Source organism: Rhinolophus sinicus, chromosome 16 (genome assembly GCF_057876585.1).
Source record: "Rhinolophus sinicus isolate RSI-liver-muscle chromosome 16, RSI-T2T, whole genome shotgun sequence".
Taxonomy (NCBI): Eukaryota; Metazoa; Chordata; class Mammalia; order Chiroptera; family Rhinolophidae; genus Rhinolophus; species Rhinolophus sinicus.
Genome location: NC_142516.1, coordinates 179,676,568 through 179,682,587, shown reverse-complemented (window position 1 = coordinate 179,682,587; position 6,020 = coordinate 179,676,568). Strand labels below are relative to the sequence as shown.

General features: G+C 34.9%; 1 pseudogene; it reads right to left on the bottom strand.

Moving 5' to 3' along the window:
* Positions 1–2,534: 2,534 nt before the first annotated feature.
* LOC109457705 (large ribosomal subunit protein eL38 pseudogene) lies at positions 2,535–2,829 on the bottom strand (annotated as a pseudogene).
* Positions 2,830–6,020: the final 3,191 nt, after the last annotated feature.

Sequence of the window (6,020 nt, the reverse complement as noted above, 5' to 3'; positions counted from 1 at the left end):
TCTTTGATCCATAATAATAACTATTATTTTCCTATTGTCTTGATTTTATCCCCCTATTGTCTTGATTTTATCCCCCATTCCCAATTCTTCACTATTTTAACAAGGTTTTATTATCAAAAGGAGTCTTGGAAATATCATTTAATCCTTTTTCAAAAATTTCAATGAAAAAAATCTGGAGAGGAAAATACACATTTGCAATTGGCAGAAATCTTGGGTTATTCAAGAAGTACAAAAATGATTTAAAATAATTTGAATTAATACTTCATCACTAAGGAAAGTGGAGACCAGATTCATAAAGTGAACACCTCCACCCACCACGATTACTGACAGCAACAACAAAACAAATACTGTGTGATTGCTATACTGGAACCTCTGCCCTAAGTTAGGTATCTGCAATCTTATTTAAATAAAGTTCCCATGTGACATATGAGAGGATTCCACTGTCCACATTTTACAGATGAACAAACTACTTCTATAGTAGTGAACAACTTGTCTCAGTTCATGCAGTTAGCACATGGCAAATCTGCGATTTGAACTTAGGTCTCTTGACTTGAAGAATGGAGTTTCCCCCACAATTCAAAACTTCTTCCAATTTTCATCTTTTTTTTCCTCTAGTATTTCAGGTATTGTTAACTTTATTTTTATTGTAAGTTATAACCACTACACTTTCAAACACCTGTTTTATACACAGTACTCATAGTACCACCCTGGAAAATATTATGAGTTATAATAATGATGGTCTCTCCCTCTCCTTATGTCCAAAGACAGAGACAGAAAATGTCAGCATCTATAGATACGCTTTTGAATATGGGAGGGGGGCGGGACAAACCAAACCAAAACAAAACAAAACCAAAAAACCACTTTTACTAGAAATGAGCATTTGACTAAATGCTGATTTGACTTATTATTTGGTATCTTCCACCATTAACAGAGCAGTGGACTCACCGGCTTTTGTATTATAATATGTGACCATGAACAACTCCTTCCAGTACTGGCACACCCACTGAATAAAATAATGTGAACAGACTTCCCAACCTCATAGTAGGAATGAGAGAGGAATAGTTTTAGCAATGGAATTTTGCTTCATTTCTCATGAATCCAAAAGAACTACCCACTCCTGTGCGCGAACAGATATGCTACCTGTCAGATTGTCTACAATTAATTTAAATTTTTTTCGACATAGTTTGATACTATGCATCAGTGTATATGAACTTGAATCTACATTTCTTAAGGGCGGTTGGTTTACTCTGAAGTACTCTAACAGAATCAATACTTTGGGTATGGTTATTTAACACTCAAAAAACATTAACCAGGCACCCGCACTCTACAAATAACCACTGATTGCTTCAACAGACCCTAACGACATCTCCATGAGGAGTTTATTAATTAGCATAAGAAATGTTTTTGTTAATAAAATGAACAGCATTCAAATTTGTAAATTAGCTAGACATGCTTCACAGGCACTCACTACCAGTGAATGACTGGATGGTTGTGTAAGAATCTGGTGAGCACAGCCAACCAACACTCTCTACAGTGGTGCCCCAGGCCCCATTCGAAGTCTCTAGTTCAGTCCTGTGTTCTGCCAAATTACAGCACATATGTCCCAATTCTCACTGAGTATGTAGTTGCTATTCCAGCAGAATATCACTATTGCTGCTTCCCACGAACCTTTGTGCAAGTGTATATTGGAATGCCTAAAAGAAAGTTTCTTGGACTTGACTAGGTTTACAAGAAAGGCCTTGAACGCCTGTTTTGTGCCTGAGTCCAATAGGTGTTTTTGCAGTATGAGCTGACTTAGCATGATACTTGCCTTTGGTAGTAAGTTTGTTTTGACATATGTAGATGTCTCACCTACCTTTAATCAATAGCAGATTAAAAAAACCAACACAGTCAAATTGTCATAGGTCAGCTTAAAATCCCCATCTACCATATCCTAGTAACATGTGTTTTGTTTTTTTTCAAGTTACAATAAGGCTTCTCATTACACTTTTCCTAATACAGCCCTGTATTGTAAAGAGATAGTGCAGTATCCCTTGCCACTGTTCTTTGGAAATGTGTATTTTCTTATTGCCATCCTCATTCTGTTGCACGTCCATCGCAGATTATCAAGTTCATAGCACATAACAATTCCTACAGAGAAGTCTTCAATAACAAATAATGGTCCTGTCCATTCCACTCGTGGTACCTGTTTTAGTTTCATAGGTGGCCAGGATTCACTTAGAGATCAACCTGTCAGGCCCAAGTGCTGGCAATCCCTAAAACTCAAACCACACTTCAAAATAGTAGTGTGGAGCCTAACAACATTTGATGGAATATCTAGATTTCTAATTGAAAGACTTCTGAAATTTCAGGATCTTGGGTGACATCATGTTCATAATCCCAAAGAGCATTCATAGCAGAGCTCACGCTTTCCTCTCTTTTTTCCTAAGTCCATTTCCTTTTTCTTCCTCCCTCCCTCCCTCCCTCCCTCCTTCCTTCCTTCCCTTCCTTCCAGTTTTTAAAATTGTAATACAGTTCAGATCAGCATGTCTGGTTCATTTCAGCTCCTTCACTGCCAAACCTGGGGGCAGGACTGCTTCCATTTCTCTGCTGTCTCTTCGTCTGTGATGACCACCGTGTAAAGGTATCTGCTGCATCGAAGCTAAACTTCACTTATTTTTCTTGATCTTCACACATCTGGCATGCTTTCACCTGCCTATGAGCAGGAAGTCCTTGATTTCCTCAATTCTGCGAGGCATGGCTACCAGGCGTGGAGAGCGCCGCGGGCACTGCAAGTGGCAAGATGCAAGGAGGATAAAAAAGAAGCCCTAAGTTCCTTCTATCTGTGTTCTCTCCCGCTATGATTCATGGAAGGAAAACTGCTCCTTCTTGTCCACCTGTAATCTTGATCAAAACTTTAACTTTCACTAGTCCCTTTGGTATGACTTGGTCATGGATGAAAACATCTTCTCTTACACGGATGAGGTGCAGATCAGTATCATGTACCAGGAAAAGGTATGTTTTCACAGCTTGTACAACATCTGTGGTCACTGAGCAAAAAGGGCCCGATACAAATTAATATCCTAGAATATTTCACAAGGAAATATATTCATATAGTTTCTCCCTGTTCAATATTTAATTAACACATTATATAGCTAGTTAACATGTTCTCCTAATTAGATGATATATACTTTATGGGGATAATCAATATATTTACTTCTTTAATCAAGATACTTTAAGCAGTACTTAAAGTTTGTATCAGCTAACACTTCCAAGAGGTATAATTATATATATGTAAAATATTTTCTGCACCCTGCATCATACAATCATTGATAATGCTTAAGCAATATAGTGAACCACATTAAAATCAATGAATGTTATCACACATAAGAGCATGACAAGTAGTCAGTAGGTCATAGCAGAAAATAACAGTAGTTTTGGTGAAAAGGTGTCAGTTCCAGCTTTAGCAATAACCAACTAGGTATCCTTAAGTATCTGCCTATTGAGGGTAACTGGGAGAATCAAAGAATAAGTAACATGAAAAGACAACTGAGTCCTTTTGTGGAATGTAGTGAATGTTTACAAATGTACCTTTCCCCCCTGTATTATTGGGGCTTATTTTTTGAAAGACATAGGGAATCAAAAAATGTGCTTTACTAGCAAAATAATTTTTTAAATGAATGCAAATTCTCAGAGAAAAATTCTAGTTTGTTGATAGTTATGAATAGAAACACATATTGTGATAGCAAAATAAGACTATTAAATATATAGTCTTCATAGTGTGAAAAATCTTAGTCTGGATACAGTAAAAAGAAAACATGTTTTTAAACAGAGTAGAACTAGTTAGTTAGAGGAAATAATTACCTCAAAATGAATAAAGCTAACAACAACAAAATTAAGAGCAATTCAAGGGAAAAAAATGACAATAGCACAAATGGTAAACTATGAATCATGTCTGATAGAAATAATTATTTTAAGAAAAATTCAACTCAGACTTGTGTTAAAACAACTTTTCACTATTAACAGAAACCAAAAATATCCTTTTTTACTGTAAATACAATATTCTATGTTCAATTGCTTCATACTACAGAGATAAGTATTATTTTTTCAAACATTGGGTCATTGCAAGCCTCTGTGTTATAATAGTTTAATGCATACAACTTTTAAAAAATGTTCACATTTTGAGTTTTTATGTAGAAAGGACAACAATGATAAAAAAACAAAATGTCAACAGATCTCCTGGCTCCAAAATACATTGCAAAGGGCTATTGTGTATTTTAGTATATGCTTATTGAATATGTTAAATACGTATATACAAAGAAAAGTCAATAGATTTTTTTTCCTGACTTCTCAATTTGAGGGTTGACCAAGAAGTTTGATGCAGCTGACTAAACTCTAGACATGGTGCTTTCTGATTCTAGCCTGCCCACCTACCCTCAACTCCTTTTTCTTAGAGCATTCAATTTAGAACTCATGTCATTGTAAATTATTTATCTACCCCTTCAAGATGTAAATCATTAAAAAGGTCTCTTCTTGGTTTTACAACCCAGAATGGCTTTCTCAAAGACCTGGAGCCATCTTTAAAAATGCAAACATTAAGAGAGGTAGCAACTCTACTTCCCTGTTTCTGTGTGAGGGTTGGTGCCTAATCTTAGCGGGCGACTTGCTCCAAGCTATAAAACTACCTCATGTTATGAAGACATAGTAAGTTTACTTTTCCTTTGGGCAAGTCCAATCAGCCAACACAGATAGCTAAGACTGTGCCTTCACGCCAGTGCGTAATAACCCTTCTGTCCTTTGTTTCATAGGAGTCGGGTTCAGACTGAGCTCTGAGTTCTCCCCTATAGCAATAGCCTTGAAAAAAAGTCTTTCTTGAAAGTTTAACTTTATCCAGTGCAAGTTCTGCTTTGAGAAGTATTGTTGCTAAAAAAACAAAAATAAAGCAATATAAGAAACAGAGAAAAGATGCATTGTTTTTATATAGAGTATTCATATAGGTCCTCTCAGATAATGCAATGTCTGAACAGAAACCGGAAGGAAAGGTCAGACATGGATACATGGATTGTACAGAAACTGAGTGGTAAACTTTTAGACAAAAGAAATAGCAAGTGTGAAAAATCCTTGATGTGTCAGTGTGCTTGGAAAGTCTGAGGAACTTCAAGGAGATATTTTTCTCCAAAGAACATCATCATGCATGAGGTCTTTTAAAAGTCAATTTCCTTCTTGCTTAAATGAGGAAAGTGAGACACAGAATGCTTTAATGGCTTCTGTAGACAAATGAGGAATTTTCTACTATGAAAGCAATTCAATAATCAATCAATGTAATTTGTTTACTGAATTGTGTTTTCTTTAAACAATAAAATGCTAAGGAATTATCAACTGGAAACAATCCAATCAGTTCACATCAGAAAATGGAATAATTCATAAGATATGGCAAATTTTATGAAACTTCTTCAGTGGTACATTATAACACAAAAAAAATCTTTAGTAATGAGAAACTGAAAACAAGCAAACTTGAGATGTGAATTCTATACATTTTAAAATTGTTTTAATTATTGAACAAGGTACCTTAGTGGAAAACTAGTACATAAAGCACTTCCTTGAAAATCCCCCCTTTATATATTGATTGTAAAATAGATGTAAAATAGAAGAGGTATCCAAACAGTAATGAAAGATTATATATCTTCAATATAGCAATAGTAGAAGATAGTATAGAATTCTAGCTCTGTCACTTGTCAGGTGAAGTATTTGGGGCAAATTATTCAAATTCTCTAAACTATAATTTCATCATTTATAAAATGAAGATATTGACATATACCTCACAGGGCTGCTATAGGATTAAAGAAATAATGTATGTAAACTACTTAGTATAGCATACAAGTAAGTTTAGTGATCAAAAATGTCAGTAATTATCATAATTAATATTTTTACATTGTTACTAAATTTACTGCAAATCTTCTAGATTTAAGTTTTAGTACCTCTTCAATATTGAAAGTTTAAATAACGCTCAAAAATAGAAAAAAAAATATAATGAATGATTT